The sequence below is a fragment of the Phyllostomus discolor genome, chromosome 6 (genome assembly GCF_004126475.2).
Source record: "Phyllostomus discolor isolate MPI-MPIP mPhyDis1 chromosome 6, mPhyDis1.pri.v3, whole genome shotgun sequence".
In the NCBI taxonomy this organism is placed as follows: Eukaryota; Metazoa; Chordata; class Mammalia; order Chiroptera; family Phyllostomidae; genus Phyllostomus; species Phyllostomus discolor.
The window spans coordinates 71,521,532-71,537,783 of NC_040908.2; positions in this window are offsets into that span (position 1 = coordinate 71,521,532).

The window sequence follows — 16,252 nt, forward strand, 5'->3', positions numbered from 1 at the left end:
GTTCATAGTAGCACAATTTACAATAGCCAAGTGCTGGAAGCAACCTAGGTGTCCATCAGTAAATGAATGGATCGAAAAATGAATGGTACATTTACACAATGTAATTCTATGCAGCAGAAAGAAAGAAGGAGCTCCTACCCTTTTGGACAGCATGGATGGAACTGGAAAGCATTACGCTGGGTGAAATAAGCCAGGCAGTGAAAGACAAATACCATATGATCTCACCTTTAACAGGAAGCTAATCAACAAAACGAAGAAGCAAGCAAAATATAACTGAACACACTGAAATAGAGAACAGGCTTACAGTGTTCAGAGGGGAGAGGGGACAGATTTCAGGGGAATTTCAGGGGAAAAGGGGAAGGGTTTACAGGAATAAATATAAAGGACACATGGACAAAAATTGGCGGGGGGTGTGGAAATGAGAGGGAGGTGGGGAGGGGTGGGTGAATGGGCTGGGATGGGAGTAAAACAGAAAATTGTACTTGAACAATAATTAAAATAAGAAAAAAAAATAAAACTACAATGAGATGCCACCTCACACCATTGAGAATGGCCGTCATAAACAAAGCAACAAACCACAAATTTTGGGGAGGGTGTGGAGAAAAGCAAATAGTAGTGCACTGTTGGTGGGAATGCAGACTTTTCCAGCCATTATGGAAAACAGTATAGGATTTCCTTCAGAAAACTAAAAATGGATCTGCCTTTTGACCTAGCAATTCCACTGGCAGGATTATATCCTAAGAACCCTGAAACACCAATCCAAAGAACTTATGCACCCCAATGTTCACAGCAGCACAATTTACAATAGCCAAGTGTTGGAAACAACCCAAGTGCCCGTCAGTAAATGAGGGGATCAAAAACTCTGGTACATTTACACAATAGAATTTTATGCAACATAAAGAAAGAAGGAGCTCCTACCCTTTGCAACAGCATGGATGGAACTAGAGAGCATTATGCTAAGTGAAATAAGCCAGGCAATGAAAGAAAAATACCATATTATCTCACCATTAACAGAAATCTAATCAACAAAATGAACAAGCAAGCAAAGTATAGCCAAAGACATTGAAATTGGGAACAGGTTGACAGTGATCAGAAGGGAGAGGGGAGGGGATAAGGGGGGCAAAGGGTGAAGGGTTTACAGGAACAATTATAAAGGACATATGGACAACAACAAGGGGGACTGGAAATAGGGGAGGGAACTGGGGAGGGATAGGGTGGTGGGGAGGTGTGGGAAAAAAAGGCAGAAAACTACTTGAACAAAAATAAAAAAATAAAAATAAAATAAATTAAAAAAAATCTATTTAAAAATGCAGAAATAGATTTTGGGTATGTGAATTTTAATACAATCTTGATGTAAAAGTGTATATTTCCTAAGGAAGTGTTTGCTGAATGCCCAGGGTCTAGAACAAAGACGACCAATAAGCATTTGTTACTATGAAAAAAAAAAAAAGAAAAAAGAAACAAAGTCATGCAACCAAGACTACTCTATTCAGTAAGGCTGTAATTTAAAATTGAATGCAAAATAAAGAGCTCCCCAGACAAAAACAAAACAAAACAAAACAAAACAAAAGAAGATAAAAGTAAACAAAACAAAACAACAAAAATAACTAAAGGATTAATCGCCACCATACCAGTATTTTAAAAAATGTTAAAGGGCTTGCTTTAAGAAGAAGAAATAGAGGGAAAGAAGAGCATAGATGTAAAGCAAAATGACAATAAGTAAGTAGCTATTAATAGTAGCCTTAAATATAAATGGATTAAATACTTCAATCAAAAGACATAAGGATGGATAAGAAAACATGACCCATATATTTACTGCCTACAAGAGACACAACTCAAAATAAAAGATTTGCTCTGAAAGTGAAGGAATGGAAAAAAAATTTCATGGATATGGAAACAACAAAAAGAGTTGGGGTAGCAGTACTTATATTTAACAAAATAGAATTCAAAAAAAGGCTATAAAAAGAGATAGAGTAGGTCACTACATAATACTAAAGAGGATACCCAACAAGAGGTTATAATCCTAGTAAACACATATGCACTCAATATAAAGGCACATAGAGATATAAAAACAAACTATTGGTGGACTTTAAGGGAGAGACACACAGTAATACAGACATAGTAGGGTACTTAAGTGGCCCACTGACATCAATGGATAGATCTTTTAGACAAAAAAATCAACAAGGAAACAGCGATCTTACACAGTAGATTGCATGGATTTAATTCACATTTATAGAACTTTCATCCCAAAGCAGAAGAATATGCATTCTTCTCAAGTGCACATGGAATACCCTCAAAGATAGATCACATATTAGGAAACAAAATGGTTTCTAAGAAATTGAAGAAGATGGAAATCATATCAAGTATCTTCTAGGATTACAGTGACCTAAAACTAGAAACCAACTACATTAAAAAACTCAAAACATCCTAATACATGGAAGCTAAATATCATGTTATTAAACAATGGATTGGTTATGAATGAGATCAAGGAAAAGCAAAAAAAATTACCTGGAAACAAAGGAAAATGAACCCACAACAACCCCAAATCTATGGGGTACAGTGAAAGCAGTCCTGAGAGGGAAGTTCATATAGTCTTACAGGCTTACGTCATAAAGCAGAAAAATGTCAAATAAATGATCTAACCCTATACCTAAAAGAACTAGAAAACAAAAACCATAAAAAGCCTAAAGTAGAAGGAAAGAAATAATAAAAATCAGAGCAGAAATAAATGACATAGAGGCTAAAAAACAACAACAAAAAACCCCCCAAAACCTAAAGACTAATAAAATGAATAGCTGGTTCTTTGAAAAGACAAAGAAGATTGAAGGACCTTTAGCCAGACTCACCAAAAAAGAGAGGATACAAATAAATAAAATCAGAAATGACAGAGGTGAAGTAACAACAGACATCACAGAAATACAAAGGACTGTAAGAAGTACCACAAACAACTATCTGCCAACAAGGGAAAACCTGGGCTAAATGGACAAACTCCTAGAAACACACAAATTTTAAAAACCCAGTCAGGAAAAATCAATAAGAACAGATCAATCAAAATAACAACAATAATAAAAAAGCTCCCAGCAAACAAAAGTCCTGGACTGGATGGCTTTACAGGCAAATTTGCCATACATTCAAAGAAGAGCTAACACCATTCTCAAATTATTATAAGAAATTAAAAAAGAGGGAAGGCTCCCAATCTTATTTCATGAGGTCAGCATTATCCTAATTCCAAAGTCAGATAATAACATTACAAAAAAAGACAATTTTATGTCAGTATCCTGGCACACATAGATACTAAAATCCTCAACAAAATATTAGCAAACTGGATCCAGTTATACATTAAAAATATCATGCACCATGAGCAAATGGTATTTATCCCAGGGATGTGACATTGGCAAAATATCCACAAGTCATTAATTATGATACATCACATAAACAAAATGTAGGGTAAAAATTACACAATCATATCAATATATGTAGAAAAAGCATTTGATAAAATATAGTACCCACTGATGATAAAAACTCTCAGCAAAGTGGGAATAGAAGGATCATACCTCAACATAATAAAGACCATATGCCTCTGGATCCTCTGTATATCCTCTTTGGAGAAGTGTATGTTCAAGTCCTTTGCACATTTTTTAATTGGGTTGCTTGTCTTCTTAGACCAGAGTCCTGTGAGTTCTTTATATATTTTGGAGATTAAACCTTTGACTGAGATATCATTGGCAAATATATTTTCCCATACAGTTGATTCTCTTTTCATTTTAATGCTGTTTTCTTTAGCCATGCAGGAGTTTTTTAAAGCATTATGCTAAGTGAAATAAGTTAGGTGGTAAAAGACAAATACCATATGATCTCACCTTTAACAGGAACCTAATCAACAAAACAAACAAACAAGCAAAATTTAACCAAAGACACTGAAAGAGAGAACAGGCCGACAGTGACCAGAGCAGAGAGGGAAGGGAATTTCAGGGGGAAAATGGAAGGGTTTGCAGGAACAAATATAAAGGACACATGGACAAAAACAAGGGGGGGTGGAAATGGGACGAAGGTGGGGAGGGCTTGGGGGTGGGCTGGGATGGGGGTGAAAGGTAGAAAACTGTACTTGAACAACAATTAAAATAAAAGAAACTAAAGGCCGTATATGACAAACCTACAATCAACATCATACTGAATGGGCAAAAACTCAAAGCATTTCCCCTAAGATAAGAGACAAGACAGGGTTGTCTACTTTTACCTCTCTTATTCAACATGGTACTGGAAGAGTTAGCCACATAAAGAAGAAATAAAGGCATTCAAATTGGAAATGAGGAAATAAAACTGTCATTATTCACAGATGGCATGATTGTACATAGAAAACCCTACAGATTCCACAATAAAATGACTAGATCTAATAAGTCATTTTGGCAAAGTAGCAGGTTACAAAATTAATATTCATAAATCAGTGGCAATGATATTGCCTGTATTTGAAAAACTACATGATATTGAAGAAAGAAATTGAGGAAGGTACAAATAAGTGGAAGCACAAACCATGTTCTTGGGTTGGAAGAATTTACATCATTAAATTCTCAGCACCACCTAGCAATCAATAGATTCTATGCAATTCCTATTGAAATACCAATGGCATATTTATGGACCTAGCACAAATATTACAAAAAATGTTGTATGGAACCAAAAAGGACCCCAAATAACTTCAGCAATCTTGAGAAAGAAAAACAAAGTTGGAAGGATCACAATGTCTGCTATCAAACTACACTACAAGTCCATTGTAGTCAAAACAGCTTAGTGCTGACATGAGAACAGGCATATAGATCAAAGGAACAGAACAAAGAGACCAGAAATAAACACATGCTTTTATGGTTAAAGAATATTTGACAAAAGAGGCAAGAGCATATAAGGGACAGTCTCTTTAATAAATGGTGTTGGGAGAACTGTATCAGTAATTGCAAGAAAGTGAAACTATACCACCTACTTACACCATACTCAAGAATAAACTCAAAATGGATAAAAGACTTAAATGTAAGTCACAAAACCATAAAAACCGTAGAGGAAAACACAGGTAGTAAAATCTCAGACATCTCATGTAGCAACATTTTTCTTGATATATTTCTTAGGACAACCAAAGAAAAAACAAACAAATGAGGCTCCAACAAACTAAAAAACTTTTGCACAGAGAAAGGAACCCTGAACAAAATGAAAAGGGAACCCACTGTATGGGAGAACATATCTGCCAATGATACATCTGATAAGGGTTTAATTTCCAAAATATATAAAGAACTTATGCAACTCAACACCAGGAAGATAAATAATCCAATTAAAACAGGGCAACAGTCCTGAATAGACACTTCTCCGGAGGACAAACAGATGGCCAATAAACATAAAAAATGCTCACCTTCACTAATCATCATAGAAATGCAAATTAAAACCACAATGAGATATCACATCACACCTGCCAGAATGGCTATCAGCAATGAATCAGCAAACAACAAGTAATGGGGAGAATGTGGAGAAAAGGGAATCCTTATGCACTGTTGGTGTGAATACAGACTGGTGCAGCCACTGGGGAAACCAGTATGGAATTTCCTCAAAAAATTAAAAATGGAACTGCCTTTGGACTCAATGGTCCCACTTTTGCAAATATATACTAAAATCCAAAAACAGTAATTAGAAAGAATATTGATACCAGGCTGAGTGACATTTTTAATACTGAATTACATGATGAGTTCTTCCCTTTCCCATGGAAACACTTCTGGTTCATAGCAACATGGCCAGCTCTTATCTCTTGGAATGAAGATCACAATATTTAAAAGATTTCCTTGGGATGGTGTTTATAATACACTAGGTAAAGATTAAAAATAAAATATTTAAAAAGAAGTCATTGGGATGCACTCCAGAGACACTTGTCTTGGCTGACCTCTGAGCTGACCTTTGAGTGGGGCCCCGAAGACCATATGTCTGCAGAGGGCTTGTGGTGTCTCAGTCCCCAGATATGATCAACAAAATCAGAACAGTTATATTGTTCAATATCAGCCTGGTGAAAGAAACCTGTCCAATTAGAACTCACTGCCCATCCTCTCCACCCCTGCCTAACCACCACACATCTGCTACTTCTCCATGGGTTTGCCTGTTCTGGACATTTCACATATGTGCAACCATATAATAGGTGGTCTTTGGTTAGTGCCTTTTTTTTCTATTTTAAAAATACATTGCATTGATTGTGCTATTACAGTTGTCCCATTTTTTCTCCCCTTTATTGCTCTCCAACCTGTGGCCCCCTCCCACCATCATCCCCTGCCCCCAGTTCATGTCCATGTGACATACATATCAGTTCTTCAGCTTCTCCATTTCCCATACTATTCTTAACCTTCCCCTGTCTATCTTCTACCTACCATTTATGCTTCTTATTCCCTGTGCCTTTTCCACCTCCCTCTCCCTTCTACTCTGCCGCTGATAACCCTCCACATGGTCTCTATTTCTGTGAATCTGTTCCTGTTCCAGTTGTTTGCTTAGTTCATTTTTGGTTTTGTTTTTGTAGGTTTGGTTGTTGAGAGTTATGAGTTTGTTGTCATTTTACTGTTTGTATATTTAATCTTCTTTTTCTTAGATAAGTCCCTTTAACATTTCATATAATAAGGCCTTGGAGATGATGAACTTTAACTTGACCTTATCTTAGAAGCACTTTATTTGCAGTTCCATTCTACATGATAGCTTTGCTGGATAGAGTAATTTTGGATGTAGGTCCTTGCCTTTCATGACTTCGAATACTTCTTTCCAGGCCCTTCTTGCCTGCAAGATTTCTTCTGATAAATCAGCTGATAGCCTTATGGGAACTCCTTTGTAGGTAACTGTCTCATTTTCTTTTGCTGCTTTTAAGATTTTCTCCTTGTCTTTAATCTTGGGTAATATAATTATGATGTGCCTTGGTGTGTGCTTCCTTGAGTCCAACTTCTTCGGGACTCTGAGCTTCCTGGACTTTCTGGAAGTCTACTTCATTTGTCAGATTAGGGAACTTTTCTTTCATTATGTTTTCAACTAAGTTTTCAATTTCTTGCTCCTCCTATTCTTCTTCTGGTGTTCCTATGATTTGGATGTTGGAACATATAAAGTTGACCCTATGTCTCTCCTCATTTTTTGAATTCTTGTTTCTTTTTTCTGTTCTGGTCGAATGCTTATTTCTTCTGCTCCAAACCATTGATTTGAGTTCCAGTTTCCTTCCCTTCACTGTACATTTTGGTTCCCTGTACATTTTCCTTTATTTCACTTTTCATAACCTTCACTTTTTTCTCTATTTTGTGATGATAGTCAACCATTTCTGTGAAAATCCTGATTACCAGTATTTTGAACTGTATGTCTGATAGGCTGGCTTTCTTTTTATCACTTAGTTGTATTTTTTTCTGGAATTTTGGTCTGCTCTTTCATTTGCTCCATATTTTTTGTCTCTCTGCACCTGTTAGATTGTAAGGGGTGGAATCTCAAGTACTCAACAAGGCAGGGCAACCCAAGTCACTGAGTTGTGGTGCTGTGTGTGGGGGAGAGGTCTGAGAGGGAGCAATGCTGCCTGCTCAGCTCTTGGAAGGCTTTCAGTCACTTCCTCCACTACCCACAAGGAAATTGGGCCCTTCTGGTGCTGATTCCTCACTGGGTGGTTTTGTGTATGTTATAGGACCTTGTGGATCTCTCCAATGAACTCTTCTGTGAGGCTGGGAGTTTATCTCGCCACCTCGACCCCAAAGGTTTCTTTAGTCAGAGGTATTGAGGCTTTATTTTCCTATGATGGAACCCTGCGTGGTCTGTCTCACTCCCTAGTTGTTCCTCCTGGTTTATCTGCACACAAATGTGGAATGACCTGCTTCTCCAGCTAATGCTTTGCCAGGTCTGCCAGCTTCCACCTTGCTGTGAGTCCACTCCACCCTGGCACCTCTCTCTGCCCCTCCTACTGGTCTGGATGAATGTTTCTTCCTTACTCCTTGGTTGTTGGATTTCCATGCAGTTTAATTTTTTGGTAGTTCTGGTTATTTTTTGTTTTTAAATTTGTTGTTGTCCTTATTTTGGTTGTGCAAGGAGGCAAATTTTATCTACCTACCTATTTATCTACCTACCTATCTACCTTCTATCTTGGCAAGAAGTCTGGTTACTGGCTTTTTTCACTTAACATCATCTTTGCAAGAGTTTTGTAAAGCACATTTGAGCCAACATGTAGCAACTGGGAGACTTCCAACAAAATTCATGTGTCCAACATCCCTTGAAGACTCAGAAGCCCCTAGGCCATGTTCCTTGTGGTGATATGGGCAATTGCTAAGGTTCCAGAAACCCCTGAGACTCTCGACTCCTGCTTTCTTTCCTCACCTGCTCCTGGACATACTTGGGTGTGAGGACATCACATCTGTGGAATAGTGGCCCTCAGTCAACTCCTTTTCCTGATGCAGCCACTCTATGGCCCCACATGGTAAAGAAAAATGTTCATAGAAGCATTATTTACAATAGCTAAGATCTGGAAACAGCCCAAGTGCCCAGTAAATGAATGGTTAAAAAATGTCTTGGTATGTTTGCACAATGGAATAGTACTTGGCAATAAAAAAGGAAATCCTATTTTTGTGGCAGTATGGGTTGACTTGGAGATTATTAAGTTAAGTGAAGTAAGTCATTCAGATAAAGACAAACACCATATTATCTCACTTGTATTAGGAATCTAATGAACAAAATAAACTGAATAACAAAATAGAGAGGCAGACTGAGGAACAGATGGAGGTGTCAGGAAGGATAGGGGAGGAAAGAATGGATGAAATAAGTTGAAGAGATTAGCCAAAAGATATATACATTACACATACGAACTGCCAACAGCATGGTGATAGCCAGAGGAAAAGAGAGGTGGGGGCTAGGTGGAGGTGGGCAAAGGGAGGGAAAATATGTAATAGTGTGAACAATAAAAATAAAGTTAATAAAATCGCTAGGTAACCTCCTATGTGTGCCTTAAAAAATTCATTCTGAATTATTTTTCCTGTGACCAATATGGTGACAGCTCAGCATGGTGACTTGCCAGTGATATAATGTTTAAACAATCGTAACTGGAACTTGTTATTCCTCTGCATGCCAACATCACCTTTTTATCTTGGCTGTTTTCTGAGTCTATACACTTAAACGTAAGTGTGAAGCATGGTGCAAAAAACCCCAAACAAAAATAAAATAAAACATAATGAAACTAGACCTAGCAGATATTTGGTAGAATAAAAGTTTTATATTTAAAGTCAAACCATACTTTAAAACCTAAGGCTATTTTATCAATGCTTTATTTATGAATGTAATCAATTCTATTCAGGGAGAAATGCCTGAAGAATTAGATTATAAATAAAAAAACAACAATATTAAAAAATTGTAAGGACAGGAAGCATGAGAAATGTCTTATCTTTTTAATATTTGTGATCCTTAAGCTCTGTTTTTTTGAGAAGCTACAAGTAGGTAGAATTAAGTGTAAAAAACTGGGGGAATAGCACACGATTGATCAAGAATGCTCTTACCACAATTATTTTCTAAATATGGCCATAATTACACTTAACCATTATTAGTTATATATCATGGCGAGGCTAATGAAAATGACATGCCTAAAAGAGAAAATTAACATAAAGCTCTCTATTGAAGAGCCATAAAAGCTATCTGGAAAAAAATTCAAAACTTTAATTTTCTAATTAGGTAATTGGCAATTGGATCTGATTTTACCTTTTTATGTTGAGAAGTAACTTTTTTTGGATCAAAAGCCTTTCTCCCTCATGAATAAAAAAGTAATAAGTAAGTGAGTGTCTGCCTAAAACTATTATTTTGTGGGTAAAATAATTCAGTCTTTGTACCAATATTATAAAATTCTGGTTTTAGTAATCAAAGTTATGGTGACTACATAGGATTTCTTGTGAGAAACACACACAGAAATCCACTGTCTTACAAAATGATTTAGATTTAATTCATGTTCTAATTTTATTTTTAGTAAAACTTGATTATTAATAGACATAAATGGGACTGTGAAGACTTGGTCAGTGTGTAATAAATAATTTGTAATTACTTACAGCACTACAAACTCCTTATCCCTTGGAAACAGCACTAGAAAAATGAAATTCCTACTTTTTTCTTTCTGAAATTGCCAAGCAAATAAGAACCAACCAGATCTTCTGAGAAATTATGTTTAATTCATTCTACTCTCCAGTGTGAACTCTGGTTTTCTGCCCCTCAGACTCTGGTTATGGCCTTCAGAGACTATTGAAGAGCTACAAACATGTTATTCTTTGTTACAAGCTTACTGTACTCCTTATTTTATGCATCCAACCTATAGGAGTACCAAATTTACCTTCACAATCTTGGCTTTGTGGTTTAAAAAGCCCCAAACAAGAATGTTTCTAGAATGGCTCTTTTAAGATCTTAGCTTGGCTAGTGTGACCCCCAAGAGTTATTAGCAGCAGGATAATTCTATCCTATGGATGTTAGGCTCCATGTTATTCACACTAGGTCCAAGCTCTTTTTTGGCAAAAGTGTATTTGTGGTATAGTCACTGTGATCCCATCCAAAGAATAGATGGGATTTGACTGGTAGAAAGACAAAAACTCAAACCTATAGGGGCAATACAAAGGGGAATAGCAAGTGCCAGTATCTGAAGAATCACATGTAATATGAATTGAATAATAATGCAAGTATATGGAGCCTTATTGTTACTGAAAACCATACACTGTGTAGCTCAGAAAGAGAAACAGGAGTGTCTGGACTCACGCAAAGCACCCCCAAAGCCCTTGCTATGCTTTTGCATATTTGTTCAATCTGCATCATTATTTCAGGACTTCTGTTGACCTGGGGAAGCAAAGATAGTTAGCTTCTTGCTGCTTCAGGGACACTCTTGATTCACATGGTCCCTGGCCATTACAGCTTGGAACACAGTATAAATCTGTGCAGAATAAGGTTTGGTCAATCATTGGTCAATTAACCCAGTTTAGGAACTGGTTAAGTGGCCTGGTAGTGGTGGGAAGTGACATCCAGTCTTCTCCCACAGTGTATGCAAACCTCTCTCTCCTGACTCTCACCTGACAGCTGAGCTTCCAGCATGTAGACACTGAGTTACCCCCTGACATGCAGTGGTAAGTTTGGCTGAAAGGGGGGACATCTAGGGAGGCTTGCTGTAGCAATCTCCAGAGGCCAAGTAAAATAAACAGGCTTCACAAATTGGGTTGACTAGACAATGAAATATTTATTGTGATTCCTCCTCTCTTTTTTTGAAGTCCAAAATTTTTGAAGTTGTCATCCCTGGGCTGAAGCCTGTGTACATGAGAGGAATTCACAATTAGGTCAGAGGCGGCCTGCTACCTCTTACCGATGACCTCAACCTGCAGCAGGCAGAAAGCAAGTGACTGCATCTGCATACATGCACATGGTTTCTTCCTAATAAAACAGGGAAGTCCATGAAACAATAGAAGGCAATCCAAAATACCAGCTTCTGTGATCGTTTTTCATTTGTTTTTGGTATATGAAATAATTTCTTCCATGGGTGAAAACAGGCAAATAACTTTGCTGTTGTTTTAAAATAAACTTTTTATATGAATTATGTTTAGTTTTAAAGATAGTTATTTTTTTATTTACCTTGAATATCTACTAAAATCAATGGAGAATTGTGGGATTATTTAGATAATTTAGACTAAAATGCTGATTCACCTTTAAAAGTTTAGATAATAGAAGAAAAATCTGCATGGTTAGTGACCAAGTACTCTTTTTGTGTTAGCTGATAAAGTCTTGGCTCTGCAAGCCAATATCAGTGGAGAAGCATTAAGGATTTGCTATATCCATAATATAGCAATCCATAATAGGGCTTCAGCTTCCTGCCAAAAGTGGACAACAGTCTTCAATGCTATCATGTATTGGTAATTTAGCATCTAAATAGTTCAACAATTAGTAATCAACATTGATGACAAAGAAAGTTAAAGTTTCTTCATCTGAGTATAAGATGACTCCTGCCTTGGGTCTGATTATCTGTCCAGCCCCAGCTGCTGCCATTCCCCCAAGGGATCCCATGCACCAGTGGAACCTCCTTGGTATTCCCAAACTTGTCAGATGGCTTCTCCTTCTAGACTTTACATCAGCTACATGCTTCTAACTTTGCTCTTTAAGCAACCCCTTGCATGTTTTCTCATAGGAACCCCTGCTTCCATCCTCACGTCCTCCTCGATACCTTTCTGACCAATCCACCTCCCACTACAACCTGTGCTGAGAAAGGCATCTCTCCTTTGGGTTCCCATTTTTATCCTATTTATGCCTTTGAAATATTGCTTGTCTCCTTTCACCAGTCACAGACACTTAGTGAATTCCTCTCCTGCAGTAGTTCCTGCCTGGATGCTAAGAATATAAATACGATCCCTGCCCTCTGTGGGCTCATATTGTAGTTGAGGAGAAAGATAATAAACATGCATATAAAAGGATGCCAGGTAGTGCAATGATAAAGATACATAGAGGTTTCTCTGGTCTGACTTTCCCAGCATGCAGTGAATTCTGTGAATCTAGCATAGGGTGAGGTACTCACATATCAGGAATCAGTAGATGTTGAATGACTGAGCAAATGAAAGAAGCATTTAGTGAACTTTTAACTATGTCCCCAATCTTTCCAGTACTGAGGGGTGTAACAAAAATCAAAACTCATTTTACTTGGCTTTATAGTTGGAAAGATTTCTCTTTTCAAGAAATACCTTTGGGATATTTTTTAGAGGTAATAAAGAATTTTCCCTCTGACAAAAAAACAACAGTTTATATAGACAAGCACATACTATGAACATCTGCCTGTCAATCAATTCATCAATCAGGTAGATCACCCACAGACACATAAAAATGATGGTTATCTTTTACAGGTTTCTATTTCTATTAAACTGTATGGCATATGATCTTGAACAAACATTTGTAGTCAATATTGGGTAAAGTCCAATTCCATCGAGTAAATAAAGCTTTAGAAAAAATTTCATTTCTCTGCTAAACTAAATCTATTAAAACTAATAGCAGTAGAACCGAGGACAAAGGATATTTAAAACAAAATAAGACAAAATAAGATAGTGAGACCCATTGCACATATGCATTTTAACATTAATTGCTGCCCTCATTATTTGTCCGTAGGAGCATAAATAAAGCAAATATAACTTACAGTAAGCTTTCAGACACCCACAGAATTCTCTCCTCAAGAGTAAATTGTCATATGGTTCAGTGTGATGTTTTATTTTTGCTGTCTTTTCCATGATTGAGGAAAGAGAGATAAGTGGAAACAGACCCATATGAAAATGAAACAGAGGCTCCAGAGAAAGAGATACAGCTAGGTTCTTTTCGTTTTCCCCTGCAGGTGTGAGATAGTAACAACCAATAAAGAATGTTGGTACCAAGGAGTTGCTTTGAAAGCCACACTGAAGTTGCACTTATATGACTATTAAGTGTAACTTCATGACCCTAACATGGAACCAGAAGTAAAAAATGCAGTTAATGAGGCTATCATTCATCTTGCCTTGCATAGATAGGATGGACTAACTTGAGAATTTGCTTCATCTGCTTTCCCTTACACTATATCAATTGAGCTCTAGGCATCTAGCAAGCAGGAATATTTTTTTATGTCACATAATCAGACATACATTTTTGGTTATCTCTCTCAAAAGCTTATGAAGCAACACAATAATGCTGAATCACAAATAGCTCCAAATCTCAATGACTTAAATTAACTGTCATTTATGCCCATGCATCCTGGACTGCAGGTCAGCTGTGGCTTGGCTCACCTAGGCTGGGTTCTGCCAGGCAACTGTCCTCCAGGTACTCTCTGCAGGTGCCTGGGCCAATTAGGACAGCTCTGCTTTAAGCTGCAGGTTGAGGTCAGGTCCATTTCAATTCTCTCTCACTCTGTGAAGATCAGCTGAGGACTTTGAACTATTCAACTCATGATCTTTTCAAGGCAGATGTGGAAGCTCTCAGAGGAGTGAATGTAAACATGCAATGCCTTAAGGCCTAGGATCCAAATTGGCAAACGGGTGTGTTTGCTCACCATTCATTGGTAAAGGAAGTCCCTTGGTCAAGGTTGATATCAGTAGGATAAGAAAGACAATTCAACTCACACTGGCCAAGATGGAGGCATAGGCAGAAATGCTTTGCCTCCTCACACAACCAAAAGAAGGGTAGCAATAAACTAAAAAACAAAGAACAATCAGAACTGCCAGACAATCATTTGATGGAAGCCCAATAATCAAGGAGTTAAAGAAACATTTATCCAGGCTGGTAGGAGGGGCAGAGATGGGCATCCAGGGCAGAGAGGACAAGTGACAAGGTGTCAGCTGGCAGACCCTATGGGTGATCCCCCTTTAATGCATAGATAAGACAGGAGGAACAGCTAGGGAGTGAGACAGACCATGAAACCCAGGATTTAAGCATGGGAAACTAAGGACTCAAAACCCCTAGCTATAAAAAAATCTGTGGGGTTGCAGAGGTAGGAGAAACTCCCAGTTTCACAGGAGAGTTTGCAGTCCACTGTGGGAGGGGAGGGAAGTGACAGAAAGTGGGAGGAGAGCTGAGCAAGCAGCATTGTTCCCTCTCTGATTCCTCCCCCAAAGACAGTGCCACAACACAGCAAAGAGGGTTGCCTTGGCCTGGGGAATATCTAAGGTTCCACCCCTTACCAACAGATGCACTGAAACAAAGAAATATGGCCCAAATGAGAGAACAGATCAAAACCTACAGAAAAAGAACTAAGTGATGAGGAGATAGACAACCTATGTGATGCAGAGTTCAAAACACTGGTAATCAGGATGTTAACAGAATTGTTGAACTCAGTCACAGAATGAAGGAAGAAATGAAGGCTTTATTTCACATAAGGTGAAATAAGGAAAAATATACAGGGAACCAACAGAGAAGGGAAGGAAACAGGGACTCAAATCAATGACTTGGAACAACAGGATAAAAGAAGCATCCAACCAGAACAGAATGAAGGAAAAAGACTGAATAAATGAGGAGAGGCTTAGGAAACTCCAGGATAACTTTAAGCATTCCAATACCTGAATCACAGGGATACTGGAAGGAGAAGAGGAAGAGCAAGATACTGAAAACTTATTTGAACAAACAATGAAGGAAAACTTCCCCAATCTGTCAAAGGAAATGAACTTCCAGGAAGTCCAGGAAGCTCCGAGAGTCCCAAGAAGTTGGACCCAAGGAGGAATACACCAAGGCACATCAGAGTTACATTATCCAAGATTAAAAATAAGGAAAGAATTTTAAAAGCAGCAAAATAAAAGGAGACAGTTACCTACAAAGGAGTTCCTATAAGACTATCAGCTGATTTCTTAAAAGAAAACTTCCAGGAAAGAATGGGCTGGAAAGAAGTATTCGAAGTCATGAAAGGCAAGGACCTACATCCAAGATTACTCTATCCAACAAAGTTATCATTGAGAATGGAAGGGCAGATAAAGTGCTTCCCAGGTAAGGTCAAGTTAAAGGAGTTCATCATCACCAAGTCCTTGTATATGAAATGTAAAGGGACTTTTCTAAGAAAAAGAAGATAAAAAATACGAACAGTAAAATGACAACAAATTCACAACTATCAACAACTGAACCTAAAAAACAAAAACTAAGCAATCAATTAGAACGGGAACAGAATGAGATAAATTGACATCACATGGAGAGTTATCAATGGTCAGTGGGAGGTAGAGAATGGGGGGAAAGTTGCAGGGAATAAGGAGCATAATAGGTAGGCACAAAATAGACAGGGGAGGTTAAGAATAGTATAGGAAATGGAGAAGCTAAAGACCTTATATGTGTGATCCATCGACATCAACTAAGGAAAGTGGGGAATGCTGGATGGAGGGGGTTGGTGCAGGGAGGAGGGGGATAAAGGGAAGAAAAAATTGGGACAACTGTAAGAGCATAATCAATAAAGCATACTCAAAAAAGTAAGTAAATTCATCCAATGGAGGTCAGTATGTGTTTATGTTGGGGAAGGGGAGGAAAATGAGAAATAATTTTGCTGAAACATAGTGTAATCTACCATGACTATTTATATTTAAAGGAAGACCTTTACACATGAATTAAAGTTTGCCTTTTTTTCATTATGAGTTTGTTATTTGTAAGTATGTTAGATTAGCCAGAAATATCTTTTGTCAGTAAGACAGATACATGGAAGACTTAGAAAGATCCATGGATGAACCTCTAGCAACCATAGCCTGGAGCAGTCTGGTTGAGTCTTCACTCTGCTGTTTGAAGAGGGGATTTGTGGGAT